The sequence below is a fragment of the Balaenoptera ricei genome, chromosome 16 (assembly GCF_028023285.1).
Source record: "Balaenoptera ricei isolate mBalRic1 chromosome 16, mBalRic1.hap2, whole genome shotgun sequence".
Classification (NCBI taxonomy): domain Eukaryota; kingdom Metazoa; phylum Chordata; class Mammalia; order Artiodactyla; family Balaenopteridae; genus Balaenoptera; species Balaenoptera ricei.
In genome coordinates, this window is record NC_082654.1 from 64,006,877 (window position 1) to 64,023,185 (window position 16,309).

The following is a 16,309-nucleotide window of genomic DNA, read 5'->3' on the forward strand; positions in this document are numbered from 1 at the left end:
AACTACATACATTTGCCAGTGGTGAAGTGCACACTTAAAATGGGTGAATTTTGTCGTATGAAGTTTGCCTAAATAAATCTGTTAAAAACAAGAGGAGCTTGCCCCCCTCATCACACCTTCCTCCTTAGCTCCGCAACTCACCCACTGTTCAACCTCAGCCAAGCTACCTCTCTGGACCTCAGTTGCCACATCAATGAAATGGGGACAACAGCAGTACCTCCCCTGAGGGGTTGCTATGAAGGTTCAACAATACAGTTGACCCTTGAACAACACGGGGGTTAGGGGTGTTGACCCTCCGGGCAGTCTAAGATCTGTACCCGCAGTTCCGTGTACCTGGATCCAACCAACCACAGATCGTGCAGTAGCTATCTATTGAAAAAAACTCACGTATAAGTGGACCCGTGCAGTTCAGACCTGTGTTGTTCAAGGGTCCACTGTGTAACTATGAAAGTCCTCAGAACGGGGCCTGATCAGTGAGTCCTCCATAAAAATCAGCTGTTATCATGCACTGCAGAGGTGGGGGCAGGGATCAATCAGACTCTGGAGCTGGGCTGTGCAATACAGTAACCACCACCGCACTGGCTGCTGAGCCCTTGCGATGTGGCTGGTCCACACTGGGATGTGCTGCAAGTGTAAAATACACACTGGATTCGAAGACGTGGTACAAAAAAAACTGAAATATCTCATTAACAATTTATTATGTTGATTATATGTCAAAATGATAATATTTTGATATACTGGGATTAAATAATACATGTTACTAAAATTAAGTTCACCTATTTCTTTTTACTTTTTTATGTGGCCAGTTAAAATGACACGTGGTGAAACTAACGCAACATTGCAAACCAACTATACTTCAATTAAAAAAAACACGTGGCTCACTTTATACAGGTATCTCCCATTTTTTGAAAGTTCGCTTTATGCCACTTTGCTTTTACGGAAGACCTACATTAGTAACTGTTTCCGCTAACCAAGAGAAATCTGAAGAGGATTTTGCTTTTACCACAAAAAAAAGTGGAAAACAAAAATAGTGTTGAGCGTTTGTCTTGCAGGAGCCATTACAGGGGCCGCGCACCCCTCGCCAAGCTCCTTCCCAGGAACCACTCTCAACATCTCAGCAGCAAGCCCAGAGGTTTGAACTGCGTCGGTGCGCATCTGTGCTTTATCCAACTTATCTTGTGCATTGTTAGCAAGTGCATTTGTCCTAAGGTAATTGTTTCTCCGCTGGATGCCACTTCAGCTAACGAAGCTCCCACAGGAGTGCTCTACCTTCGGGTAGCGGGGAAACCTGTACTCCTGTTGGACAGTGCTGCTAAGTCTCAAGTTCTCCGTGGTCCTTGAGGGCCCCTCTCGGCAGCTCAGGGTCCTCAGAGTTGAGCCAAATGCCTGCTGCAGGCAAGAACTTAAAACCCTCTGTTTGAGGCATGAGGAAACCCCGGGAAGGCAGTGGCAACATTTCCATTTAACAGATAGAAAGTGAGAACTCCCCAACACCCTCACACCTAGTTGGGGGATCCAGTGATTTCGACTCTATGTGAAGCATGGACTCTGGGGCCGAAATCTGGCTGATTCCGATCTTCTCATCTCTACCACGTATTAGTCGTGTGGCACATGCTTAACTTCTCTGAGTCTCAGTTTCCCCAACTATAAACTGGGGACCATAACTCTACCTCCCTAATTGGATCGTACAGGAATGAAGTAAGTGAATGTGTGTTTAAGGCAACACCTACCCAGCCCAAACACAGCGAGGGCGCGACTCACCAGAAGCCCTTCATATCCCCCCAGGCCCCACTCTGCCTGCACTCTCTCCCCACCTTCTCCACATCCCCTCCCTGCAACCACGGACTGGTACCAGATCTAAACCTCCCAGGCCAGGGCCAGGGCCGTGCCCAGACATTGCCTATAAAAGGAATGGTCTGAGGGAATAAGTGGGCTCTGCAATCCCCTGGCTCTCATCCCGGGCAAACAACAGGGCAGAGTGGGGCTGGGCCGCAGCAGCTGCCCTACTGTAGTAACACAGAATTACAAGTCTCCCCGTTTCACTCTGCCCGGTGAACCACCTAGGGAGAGTTCTGTCTGCTTCTGGTCTTAATCAAGAACCAAGAGAGCCTAGCTCTGCTCTGGGGCCTTGTGCAAGTCCTCTGCCTGCTCTGAAAGCCCACCCACAGATGAACGGGTTCACACCCCTAGTCGGTCCAAACTGCTCTGCCACCACTGGTCACTGGCCCCTGCCTAGAGTGACTACAGCAGCCTCCAGGAGTCTCTCTCCTTCCCTCCGGAAGGATGGATGACCCCTGCAATCCATCCTCCATGCAGCAGCCAGAAGGATCTCTAAAGTCCTAAATCACATCGTTAGCCCTGCTTAGCTGTTTCCTCTTCTGCAAAGTGGGAGCCATAAACCCTGTCTCGCCTCCCTCAAGGGCTGCTGTCAGTTGCAGAGACAGAAAAACCACAAAGACACAAAAAGCCCCAGCAGACTGTAGGAATGGAAGGATTACCACGGGAACACGGACGATCACAGGCAGAGGGCGCTCGGGCGGAGGTCATGTCATTTCCTTCCATCACACTGTAACATGCAAAGCCCTCAGCCCCGCGGACAGGCCCCCACCCCTCCCTTCGCTATGATGCCCCAGCCACTGGCCACGTCCTCCTCCTCCTTCCAACACCCCAGACCCTCTCCTACTCACGAAAGCTTCTTACCCACCACCCCTCCACCTGGAGCACCACGCAGCCTGCTCATGTGCCTGCCCCCTCCCCTAGTCTTGCCTCAGACGTCCTTCCTCAGAAGCCTCTCTGAGGTCCTGGCGATGCTGTCTGTCCACACACACCCCTCAATTCTTCTCCAGCTTATGACCTCCTTTTATTTTTCAATCGCCTCATTAACGGGATTATGTCTGTAGCAGCAGCCTCCCTGACTTCCCAAGAGCAGGACGGTGCCTAATTTGTCCACACCATGGCCCCAGCACCAGAACAGTGCCCGGGTCCCATCTGTTCTGAGATGAATAGATGACAACCTGGGGGCACCTGCAGCTCTCAGGACTCACAGAAGAGCGAGACCCGGCATCAAGGAGCAGGTCTCAGTGCACAAAAGAGGGTGCGGGGGAAGATGCTCCCACCCTGCACTTTCTCACCTGGACTGCCCTCCTCCCCCACATTCTACCCACCCTTGGAAGTTAAAGCCCAGCTCCTCCAGGAAGCTCTCCCAGACTGACTACACACCCACACCCATCCCTCAACTCCCACAGCCCATTGTGAGCATCACAAAATGGGACATTCCATTCCCTTCCACTGCACGCTGTTCCCAGCAGGGGCCATCCTGTGTCCTTCCTGGCTCTGTCCCACTGAGGGAGCCGGACACACAATTGTTAATGGAACAAATCAGCTCCATCACTTCACCTTCCCACCCTGCCCGGCTCCTTGTAGATGGGACCAAGGATGGCACCCAACAACAAGCAGGTACAAAAGGGGGAAGATGTTTAAACATTATGGTACTCATTCCTGAGCTGGGGGACCGAGTACGGTATTTATTTTCTGTTTTGCTTATCCATCACTCCTAAATTTCCTACAGTGAACATGATTACTTTGGGAATGTTTTTAAGTGCGGTTATGTGTAATAGTTTCAAAGTTGGACAAAGGTCACAGCTCCTCACCCAGTGCATCCCCCACCTTACCCACCCCCAAGTCCCCCTGTGCTCCCTCGGCTCAGTGCCTTTGCCACCCTCTGCCTGTGGTCATCCATGTTCCCATGATAATCATTCCATTCCTGCAGCCTGGTGGCGCTTTTTGTGTCTTTGTGGTTTCTCTGTCTTTGCTGCTGACAACCACCTTCAAGGGAGGCGAGACGGGGTTTACGGCTCCCACTTTGCAGAGAGGAAACAGCTAAGCAGGGTCAATGACGTGAATTTCCCCAGGCTACGTGGCTTAGTAGAAGCAGAGTTCTGGTTTCTGCTGCGTCGTAGCCCCTCACCTCATGTCTCTGGTGGTCACCCAGACCAATCCCTTCGCAACCGCTGCCCCTTAGCCTCCTTCTTTTTAAAATTAGGACAAGATCAATTTTTAAAAAATAAAGCTGTCTGGGGTCTGAGATTGCAGGAGACCTTCACCAGCTAAATTATATGTTTCTGAAGTGTTTTTAGATTTTCTAAACCAAAAAAAAAAAGGTTAAAAATTAAAAACAGAAGGTGGATGAATGTTTGGAAATAGTGCCATGTGTCCATCAGGTGGGCTGCCTCCGTGAGGTGGGCCCTGAGTTCCGGGCTTCAGCCTGCAAACCGGGGGGAGCCTCTGGAGGTGGGGCGAAGGTGGGCAGAGTGACCGGGCGCCAGCCGAGGAGCTGTGGAGAGTGGGGGCCGGTGTGGGGCAGCAGCGGAGCCGGGGGATCACCCTGCAGATGGGCCCCTGGGCTGGAGAAGCTGCAGGCCCCGCCCTCAGTGAAGGGGCAACAAGCTTCCCTCTCGGCTCACCTGACAGGCAGAGGGCAGAGAGGGGGCGCCTGCCTGCTCCGCGGCCAGCAAAGACCCTGAACTTGCTACCAGGCGCTCCAGTGGGGCTGGGGGTTCCTGGAATTCAGGACCCTCGGGAAAGAAAAGGGCCCTTTCCAGCACCCCTAGTTACCTGCTTCCAGGCCGGGGGAACCCCCCATGTCTGGAGCTCCCCATGGTGGGTCAGCTGTGCCTGATAGGAAGCTCTGCTTATATGGGATCTTGGACAGGGGACAGCACTTTCTCAGCACACCCCGAGCCCCTGAGAAGAGGGTGGCCCACCTCCCTCATTCTGACCTCGCCACGGGGCTGGCTCCAGCCCCCTGAAAGCCTTTCTCCCTCAGGCTCAGCCCCTGCTTCCCTTCCTGGCCTGGGGCATGTGGCTTTCTGGTCCCAAGGCAGGACTGGCCTCCTGAGAAATCTCCCTGGGTGAGGCTCTGCTGCCCCCGAACCGCTGGCCCAGTTTCTCAGCCTGGGAACATCCTCAGGTTTGATCAAAATGCCCACAATGCCTTCATCCACTCCCTCCCTCCCTCCGTCTGCACTAAACAAACCAGAGGAGGGACAGGGCAGCTAGCTGAGCTCATGGCTGCCCACGGCCAAGACCACACTCCTTATCTCCCGTGCAGCTACCTGGGGCCAGGTGACTAATTCTAGCCGATGGAACATAAGGGGCAGTACGTGCCCTTGGCAAATTCCAGATCCTTCCTTACGAGCCCCCTTTGCCCTCTTCCTCCATCCTGATGCCTGGAACATAGGCGCGGTGGCTGAGGGTTCAGAGCCATCTTGAACTGCCAGCATGTGAAGCCACACCCCGGGAATCTGTGGAGCCGAACCACCGCACCAGGCCTGGACCGCAAAGCTCTGGGCTCGGACAGGACAGAGGAATAAACTTCCCTCTTGTGTAAGCCACTGTTATTTGGCTTTTCCTATTGCTCACAGGCAAATCTAATCCTGACTGATGCACTCCGTCATTTTTAGGGTTTGACCTCAATGACCATACACCGCAAGGCACAACTTCCTTCTTTCCCCTTTCACGGTAGAACACTGGGTTCCCTGCCGGTCATGCTCGAGCAGGTCGATGCCAGGATCCTGTGAGCCCAGCCCTTGCTGGGGCCACAGCGGCTCACGAATACAGAAGACACTATCCCTGGCCACCAGGGCCCATGGGGCACACGTGTCACAGGACCATCAACTGATAGGCCGTGTGGTGCAGGAGCTCTCCCCGAGTCAGTTGTATAAATCTAGAAAGTTCCAAGCTGCTAAATGTTTGTTCTACAGTGTAGGTAGAGCCTTGGGCTCCATTCCTCCAAAAAGGTAGAGAGAAATCGCCAGAGTCTCCCCATCTGGAGTCTCTCTGTGTCCCTCTCGGGGGCCTTTCTGAGCAAGGGAACTCCCTGGAAAACAAGAAGGTATTATCTGGCTGGGAGGGACCCTGCCTGTAGGTTCTTTCAAGGATGAGCAGGAGGCGAGTGTAAAAATCCCCAGGGAGGCGCCAGTCAACTCTGGGAAGGACATTCATTCTGTGCCTGAAAGAGCCTAAAGCCCCTGTCCATCTCAGATTGGGAGTAGGGGAAGGGCCCTGGGGAGAGCAGGGTTAAAAGTATATGGACATGCTCACGTGCTCAGTGATGGTGCACAAAGAAGCTGGGCATTTGGGCATTTTCAAGGTAAGCAGAAACCTAGAGTCTCCTGACACCACGCCCAGGACCCCTGGCCCTGCTGACACTCTCCTGGCTGCTTCCAGGGACTGGGCCCCAAAAGGCCAGTGGGAACTTAAACTTGAACCCCAATTCTGACCTCCAGCAATGCCACAGGGACCCAAAGTATCCTTTTAAGGAGCTGGGAAGAACCATGACCCCATTCTGGGATTTGTCCCCATCCCTCCCACCCCGGCAGCCTCCAGTCCAGACTCCCTTGCCTGGCCTTCAAGACCCCCGTTCCCACCCTCATCATCCCCTATTTACCCTCCACACCCCCGACATTCCAGGCAAAGCCAGGTCCCAGCTGCCCTATGGTGTGGAGCAGGAAAAGCCCCAGGAGATGTTTCCCTGCAGCACAGGCTCTCTGAGAGGCCTCAAGTTCAACACAGCCCTCTCTGGGCCACACTTGATTTCCACCTGGAAAGTGAGGGAGCTGGACAAGATGAGTAGGACATTTTAGCAGCTCAATCCTTTGCACAAAATCAATCTTTCATGGAAGTCCAGTGTGTAAAACAGCCAGAAGCAGAGCTGCTGTGCTGGCTACCAGCTCAGGAAGGGGGTTGCTGGGCTTCTTGCCCCCAGACCCACCGTGGGGCCCCTTCCTAGGGGAGCAGCTCCAGAGCTGCCGGCCAGAAATGCTCAAGGCCCTTTACTGCTTGGACCTCCCAGGACACATCCGGCCCTTCCCTGCCTCCATGCCTCTGCCCTCCTGGTCCAACAACCAGGAACACCATCCCCACCCTCACCCTGTCACCCCATCCATCAACGTCCAGTGGAAATGTCCCCCTCCCCTCCAAACCTTCCAAAACGCAGCCTATACCCCACACGACCCTGACCTTGCGCCCACTGGCCCAGTGTTTGGAAAGTACATGCCTCATCTCCCCACTCTGGATCTGATGCTCCTCCGGGGCCCCCACAGGGTTGAACCCACAATAGTTGTAGGTTCCTAATGTCATTTTGCTAAACAAATTTCACATCCACTATCTCATTTCAGCTTCAGAACAACCCTATGAGAAAGGCAGAAGTGCAAGCTATTATGCCATTTAGCAGATGGAAAAACTGAGGCATGGAGAGTTTATTACATGACATAACAACACAGCCAGGCCTCTGGTTCGCAGCCTGGGCCCTTTGTACTGCATCATCCATGCATCCACCTACTCTTCCATTTTTCCCGTAGCCACCCTCACTTTCCCAAAAGACACTGGGAAGCTTAACCCAGGGACCCGGCAGAAGGCAGAGAAGAAGCTGAACCCAGGGAAGAGTGCCCCTTCCAGGGCCACAGCCTCTCACACACCCCTGGCAGCCAGATGCCTGGGGTGGGTAACAATGGAGCTAAAAATAGGACAGGAGGCTGAGTGGCCAGCTGCAGGAAACATCTGCCTCAGCTGCAGAACAAACACAGAGGAAGTCACCATGCTCTAGGGCTCCCCTACTATGCGACCAGGGGAGAGCTGGGGGAGGAGGTTAGAGAAGAAGGGGGCATAAAACTTTCAGTCTGTACCCAGGGTAGGGGCTCAGACCAGCCCACTGCCTGCTCTGGGCCTCATCCCCCAACACCCAACACACACACACACACACACACACACACACGCACTCGCAAACACAAGACAGGGTCTAAATTCCCCTTAGGCACCAACATGTATCTTAGAGTCATAGCCACCTTTGAGACCCTAGTCTGTCCCTCTCATTCTATAGAAGAGGAAACTAAGGTATAGAGTAGGCCAGAGACCTGCCCAGTCACAGAGACAGTGGCCAGCAGGGCCAGGACCGGGGGCCTCCTACCCTTCTCCCTGCACCTCCCTGCTGTTCCGCTTCACTTTACTGAGCAGGGAAGACCCTGACCAGGAAGAGCTCTCTTGCTCCAGAGAATGAAGCACAAGGTCAAAGCGTTCTCAGGACAGTACTAAGACATCGTTGCCGTTCTCACCATGAGGAGCAAAGGCCACGGTGGGTGAAACTGCTAGAGGCTCAGCAGGAGGCCCAGCAGTGGCCCGGAACTGGGCTGGTCATCACTTGCGGTGACAAAATACACCAGTGTCACTTAAGAATGTCCTTGATGGAGCAGTGAAACCAATTAATTTCACTGACTCTCAGCCCTTGAGTACACGTCTCTTCAATACTCTGTGTGCTGACCTGGGAAGAGCACATGGGCTAGTTAGTGGCATACGACAGATGTCTGCAGGACAAGCCCTTGTGAGCTGCTCTGCACTGTCGGCTGAACCAGCCTCTCTGTCCGTGGAGCACCACTTTCATGTGAAAGAATGCTGACAAACAAATGATGGTTATTCACAATTGGATATTTGGTAGACATTTTCTCAAAACTGAACAAAGTGAGCCTGTCCCTTCAAGGAAAACAACTGACAGCATTTATGGTCAGTGATAAAGTTTGAACTTTTAAGGAAAAATTACAATTCTCAAAAACTTGCATCATCTACCAGGAATTTAAAAGCTTCGTAAAACACAAAGATTTTGCGATGATATGGTTAACATATGTAATTTTTGGATATGATGAAATGAATTGTGCCACATTTGGAACATCTGAACAAGTCAGTGAACCAATATTTTCCCAATGACTGATATATGGTGTTACAAAATCACACCTGGTCAAAGAGCCATTCATAGTAGAAGAGAGTCCAGTGAATTTTAATGTAACAAAATATGAAAAGTTCATTAATATGTTTTCAGATTCTACATTCCCTTTAAGAAACTATCACTTGTTGAACTTTTATGTAGTATCAAAGGAAAATATCCACAGGCTAACAACATACTCCTCCCTTTTCCAAAAACTTACCTGTGTGAAGCTGGATTTTCTTCCTATACTTCAATTGAAACAACATATCAAAACAGATTGGGGACTTCCCTGGTGGCGCAGTGGTTAAGAATCCGCCTGCCAATGCAGGGGACATGGGTTCGATCCCTGGTCCAGGAAGATCCCACATGCCGCGGAGCAACTAAGCCCGTGCGCCACAACTACTGAGCCTGCGCTCTAGAGCCCATGAGCCCCAACTACTGAGCCTGCGTGCCACAACTATTGAAGCCCGTGTGCCTAGAGCCCGTGCTCCGCAACAAGAGAAGCCACCACAATGAGAAGCCTGCGCACCGCAACGAAGAGTAGCCCCCGCTTGACGCAACTAGAGAAAGCCCACACACAGCAACGAAGACCCAACGCAGCCAAAATAAATAAATAAATACAATAAAAAAAAACAAACAAACAAATTGAACGCAGGAACAGATATGAGAATCCAGCTGTCTTCTATTAAACCAGACATTAAAGAGATTTGCAAAATGGCAAAACAATGCTACTCTTCCTACCATATTTAAAACACAGTTATTTTTCAGGAAAAAATTTATTTATTTTAACATATAATGGGTTTGCTATCATTATTTTTTAAATGAATGTATAAATATATGCTTTTAAATATACTGTTTTAATTTCTAATATTGTAAATATCAATTTATAAATACATCACCCACATAAACAAGAGCTCTTTGGGGTCTTCAATTTTTAAGAGTGTAAAGGAAGGAATATTGAGACTAAAAAGTTTGCAAATAACCGTGATTTAACCCCCACCATAGGCCCTTGGTTATTGTGTCCTAGCATTATTCCCATTTTGCAGCTACAGACACTGAGGCACAGAGGGCCTCTGTAATCTGCTCAAGGGTACACTGGTGGCTGAAAGCCTCTGAGTGCATGCTCTTAACCTCTAAGCTGTCCCTCACCTAACATCATGCTCCTAAGGTAAGTACAGAAGGATGAACAATGACACACTACAAAGGGAACCAGAGAAGCGAAAGAAGAGAACATAAGTAAATATTTATATAATCTTGGGGCATAACAGAACTTTCTATGCAACTGCTAGAGGAGACATAAAGTTATATATCGATAGACCAGACTACATTAAAAAATGGTCAGCTTTTAACCAACACAGAAAAACCACAAAGTTATAAGGCAAATGACAAATTGGATAAAAATATTTTCAACATATTTTTATATTTATCATATTTAATATAGAGGGTTTTTTTTTTAATGAGAAAACAAGTATGTCTTAAAAGGAAAGCATACCAGGGACTTCCCTGGCAGTCCAGTGGTTAAGACTCCGAGCTTCCAATGCAGGGGGCGCGGGTTCGATCCCTGGTCAGGGAACTAAGATCTCGCATGCCGCGCAGCGTGGACAAAAACCTTAAAAAGAAATTTTTTTAAAGTAAAGCATACCAAAAACAAAAGCAAAAACTCAACAAAGAAGAAATACAAATGACCATGACCGTGAGAAAAGATATTCACCTAATTTAAAAACTGGGAACAAGGAGCTGCCACGTGTTGCCTTTCACGGCATCATAAGCACAGCAGGATGAAAACAACAGATCTCTGCATGGGCGCCAGGGATGGGCTCCCTCCTAAGCACCTGGCAGGATGTAAATTGGCACAGCTCCCTAGAGGACAATCTGGCAATACTCCTAAAATACCTTAACAATTTACAACCCTTTGACCCAGCAATTCGTCAACTGAGTCAAAGGAAATAAAGATACGGCCACAAAGGCGTTGGGTACAGTTTTGTTTATATTAGTCAAAGACTGGAAACATCTTTCACATCAACAGTGGTCAAAGTTGAACGTATCATGGACATCATCATATCGTCATTAAAATGGACAGAGCATCAGATGACCGTCCCTAACAGAATGTGGAGTCAAAGAAGCCAACATAAGCAAACACTATATGATTCCACTTATCTAAAACTCAAAATCAGGCCAAACTAGTGTATGGTGTTGGAAATCAGGCACAAAGTCATGTCTGGAGCAGGAAGGAGGTGGGGACGGTGATGGGGTACAGGGTCGGGGTGCTGGAGGAATTCTGTTTCTTGACTTGGTCAGGCTCCGAAGGCTGTGCTCACTTCGTACAATCATCGAGCTGTATACTTGTGATGTGTGTTAAATTTCAACTTAAAAGTTTCCAAAAAAGGTTTCCTTCAAAAGAAGCAAGGAGCAGTTTATTTACTGACATAGGAAAATATCTATTGTATGTTGAGTTTGAAAAAAAAAAAAAAAAGACAGTAAACAGTAATTTACAGCTTCATCCCACTGAAAAGGAGAGAGGGTTCCTGTACACAAGCACAAACACTCACACACAATCACACACACACACCACGAAAAATGTCTGGAAGGACAAATCTCAAAACATTAATGATAAACTGTGGTTATCACTGAGAAGTGGAATCACAGATGATTTTTCTAATCTTCCTGCATATCTTTATTTACTCTGATTTTCCTATATATACTATTTATAGAAAAAAGAAGGGGGAAAAAGGAACTACACAGTATGCACACTACACTGATGCCAGGGACCAGGGTTCTACATCAACTTTACAGCCCAAGGAGACCCTGATCCCACAGGAAAAGAGCAGAGGAGTGGGGATGTTCCTGAGTTGCCACTGAGGAAAAGCTAAATACCTTCCCGTGGAATAAACCAGGACATTGAGGTCAGAGAGGCCTGGGTAGACTCCCAGCACCATCCCCCCACCAGAGACCCAGGTCAGTTCCTGAGCTTCTATGAGCCTCAGGGTCCCTGCAGTGAAGTGAGGATTAAATGAGGTCAAGGATGTCCTGGGCTGACCAGGTCAGTTCTCGAGGCAGATCTGACACACAGGTTCCCCCAGGTTCCACAGAAGAAGAAAAGGAGGCTCAGGGAGGCTGAATGACCTCCTCACCTTACCCTACAGGCCTGCGACCCTGGGGGACACCCACAGAGCCCCACAATTGCAGTGTGGTCCAGAGGCCTGACCTCGAGAAGTGCCCTGCCCTCCCTGGGCCCCAGTGCCCCCAGAATAAAAGGCATCAGCTGGGCATTGAACTTGACCTCGGGAAGCCTCCCTTGGACCCCACACCCATGATTCCCATGAAACCCGCATGTGGAAGGCTGTGGCAGGAAAGGTGGCCAGCTTATCCAGACAGGAAGTGACCTCGCCGGATGAACCACAGGCCAACATTCCATGGGGAGCCCCACCTGCTGGTGACCTTCAGGGTCATGGGAGCCAGGAGTGGGTGGGCACACAGTGGCCAAGGAGGAAACAGGATTTACTGCAGAAGGCCAGGCACATGGCAGACCCCCAGGCAGGGAAGTGACTTCATTTCACACTCTGTCCTCCTCACTTCCGCCCCTGGCATGGCAGGGAGTTAACCCTGAAGGGGCCAAGCTTCACCAGCCCTGGTGAACTCTACACAGGCCAGGGCCTGAGAATCCAGGCTTTCTCCTTTCCGTCGTCCAATGATCTCCAATCCACAGATGAGGAAACTGAGGCTTAGAGAGGCTGACAACACGGCAGGAACTCCAGGACCTTTCCCATTACCCTGAGCTACACAGAGGAGGGAGATGCTAATTCAGGGTTGGGAACTCCAGGAAGGCTTCCTGGAAGAGGAGGCCACTGAACTTTTCCTGGAAGAGGAGGCCACTGAGCTGGGCCTTGAACGATGAGCAACATTTGACAGACAAGAAAGTCATTCTGAACAGAGGGAACAGCATAGAGAGAGAGATGCTTGGCACTGTGCAGAACCTCCTAGGAAGTATTATAATTATCGCATTGTGAGGCTAGAATACAGGATGGGGTAAGGTTGGTTTAAGCCCCAAGTGCCTTGGGGACCATGTCAGAGAGTTAGGATGTTGCTCTGTGGGGTGAGATGTGCTGTCCAGGCCGGGGCAATTGGAGAGAGCCATGACGACACCCTGTGTCAACCTAAGATGGCTGCATGGAGGAGGCAGCCTGTGGGAAGCCAACTCAGAAAGGGCTAAATATTGCTCTGGGACTGCTGGGGCCCAGAGCTCAGCAGACCTCACCCCACCATGACATTACCCCCAACTAAACTTAGTTTCTCTGTAAAAGAGAAGGGAAGGCAATTAAGAGTACCAACAGGGCTTCCCTGGTGGCGCAGTGGTTGAGAATCTGCCTGCCAATGCAGGGGTCACAGGTTTGAGCCCTGGTCTAGGAAGATCCCACGTGCCGCGGAGCGGCTGGGCCCGTGAGCCACAATTACTGAGCCTGCGCGTCTGGAGCCTGTGCTCCGCAACAGGAGAGGCCGCGATAGTGAGAGGCCCGCGCACCGCGATGAAGAGTGGCCCCCGCTTGCCGCAACTAGAGAAGGCCCTCGCACAGAGGCGAAGACCCAACACAGCCATGAATAAATAAAGTTAAAAAAATAAAAAAAATAAAAAAAATTAAAAAAAAGAGTACCAACAGTCCAGTGTGCCAAGGTCTGTACCAGATGCCAAACTGATAAAATAGAAGGGCACTAAGTACACAGCTGCCTAGGTTCGAGCCCAAGCTCCACCACCAGCAGCTGTGTGACCTTGACAGAAACACTTAACCTCTCTGTGCTTCAACAGCTGTCAAATAAAGACAATAACCCTGCCCACCTTTGAGGGCTGTGAGGATTAACTGACATGATAATCCTTGTATATGCCCACTTGAGCACCCACAGCCAGTATTCAATGAATATTCACTACATCATTTCTCCATTCTGGCCCATACTGAGGCTGAATTAATTAGCTTAGATCACACAGCAAAGAAACAGCGGAGCCAAGATTCAAACTGGGGACTCTCTGGCCCCAGCGCCCAGGCTTATCCCAGCCCATCAGGCAAAACAAAGCCTGAAACCCTAAAACCTAAAACTCGCCAGCCATGGCTCCTCAGGCCTCCGGGCGGTTTCTGACAGGCGAAGAGCTCCACCACCTCAAACCTCCAGTGGCCAAGGGGAGAGCAGGGAGAAATCTCCAGGGCACAGGAGGGGAAGAAAAATATTTCTAAGCTTCTCCCTCTTCCTGTTTATCTATCCTCTCAATCCCAAAACTCCTGGTAGTTATTTGTTCAGAGAAAGTTCTGCCAAGAGTGACATCCTGCTGTTGGCTGCCCTGCCAGGCTTGTGCTGGACGAAGTGGCTCCTGCCAGCCTGTGCTGGGGGGGGGGGGAGGGGGGGCACTGAGGCCCACATCCCTGCAGACCCCTGCCCGGCCCAAGGAGGTTGCTTCACAAGGGGGCTTTCAACAGAAACCAGGGCCCAGGAAGGGGGACCTGGGCCAGGGAGGAGGAGCCACTGCCATTGTCTCCTCGGAGCCAGCTGGCATCCATCGGCCCTACACTCAGCTCCAATCAGCTGATAAGAAGAATTTGAGGAAATGACTCTCAGCCTGAGCGGGGCACTGCCCTGGGTGGCGGTGGGGACGTGGATCACAGGCTGTGTGGGCAGGCAGACCCAGTGTCCAATCCTGGCTGACCAATGACTTGCTGTGTGACCTTGGCCAAGTTACCGAGCCTAGTACCCTGATCTGTAAAATGAGGATAATATTAGTACCTACTTCATAAGGATGTGGTGAGGATTACATGAGACAACATAGGGGAAGGGCTGGCGCCTAGGAGATGTGAATAAATGTTATTTATTTCCCACTCCCACAGTCAAGTTGATCCCCTCACTCAATCCTGAAGATCTGAGGTTCCTTTAAAATGTGCTCCAAAGAACAATTACAGCCTTCAAAAGGAATGAAATTCTGACACATGCTAGGACCTGGATGAACCTTGAAGACATTATGCTAAGTGTTTACATAAGCCAGACACAAAAGGACAATTACAATGATTCCACTTATATGAGGTATCTAGAGTAGTCAAATTCACGGAGACAGAAAGAAGAAGGGGGGTTACCAGGGGCTGCGGGTGATGGGGAGTTAGTGTTTAATAAGCACAGAGTTACCGTTTGGGAAAATTTTAAAGTTCTGGAGCTGGATGGTGGTGATGGTTGCACAACAATGTGAATGTACAGAATGCCACTTAGTTGTACAATTAAAAATGGTTTCAGAGAGAGAAAAACAAATACAGTACGCTAACACATATATATGGAATCTAAGGGGAAAAAAAAAAAAGGTCATGAAGAACCTAGTGGTAAGACGGGAATAAAGACACAGACCTACTAGAGAATGGACTTGAGGATATGGGGAGGGGGAAGGGCAAGCTGTGACAAAGTGAGAGAGTGGCATGGACATATATACACTACCAAACGTAAAATAGATGGCTAGTGGGAAGCAACCGCATAGCACAGGGAGATTAGCTCGGTGCTTTGTGATCACCTAGAGGGGTGGGATAGGGAGGGTGGGAGGGAGGGAGATGCAAGAGGGAGGGGATATGGGAACATATGTATATGTATAACTGATTCACTTTGTTATAAAGCAGAAAATAACACACCATTGTAAAGCAATTATACTCCAATAAAGATGTTAAAAAATAAAAAAATAAATAAAAATAAAAATTGTTAAAAGGGTAAATTGTATGGTATGTATATTTTACCTCAATAAGCACAGGGAGCTCAGCTCAGTGCTCTGTGATGACCTAGATGGGGGGGAAGGGGGGAAGGGGGGGAGGGGAGGGAGGGAGGTCCAAGAGGGAAGAGATATAGTTATACATATAGCTGATTCACTTCATTGTACAGCAGAAACTAACACAACACTGTAAAGCAATTTTACTCCAATTAAAAAAAAAAAATGCCCATATTCTTTTCTGTCCCCACCCTTGGAGAGTTCAGGGTGGAGGTGGGACAGGTATGGAAATAGCTAAAGGCACCACCTCCCGAGGAGCTGGTGCCACAGAACTGAGTGGAGGGAGCTGAGGAAAGAGACACAAGGCTGCCTCTGCGGCCTGGGAGGTCTGCGAGAGAAGAGAAGAGAAGGCGGTCCCAGCCAGGCGTGCGCCAGCCCCAGACGAAGCCGCTCCGTGAGGCTCTTTCCAGTACGAGGAGGGGTCTGACCCTCCACAAGGCTGGGGTGAGAAGAAGCAGGCCAGGGGTGGAAAGTGTTGGTAAGACCAGGGTGAGAGGGCTTCGGGGGTGGGGTAGATAGGCTGACTTCACCCATGAGTCATCGTGTGACCTTGAGCAAGTACTTCCCCTTCTGGATCTATACTGGATCTACTTCTGGATTCTATCCCAGCACCCAGCAAGCACCCCTGGATCTACATGCTAGAGAAGTGAGTGTTTGTGTCCACAGGCAAGAGTGTTCAGCAGCTTTTCTCATAATCCCCCCAAAACTGGAAACTAGGCAAAAGTCCATCTACAGGAAAAAAAAAAAAAAAAAAAATATATATATATATATATAGT

At 49.9% G+C, this 16,309-nt stretch overlaps 1 protein-coding gene across 7 annotated transcripts in view; it reads right to left on the minus strand.

The window, feature by feature from the left end:
• Positions 1-16,309, minus strand: part of PALD1 (phosphatase domain containing paladin 1) — a 159,458-nt gene that overhangs the window by 126,797 nt on the left and 16,352 nt on the right. The window contains exon 1 of one of the 7 annotated variants that reach the window (XM_059900103.1): positions 10,248-10,319. The exons of the other annotated variants lie outside the window; for them this stretch is intronic. The gene's annotated coding sequence lies outside the window, so the exon portion shown is untranslated. Of the gene's footprint in view, positions 1-10,247; positions 10,320-16,309 lie in introns of those variants that run through there. 7 annotated transcript variants of the gene reach the window in all.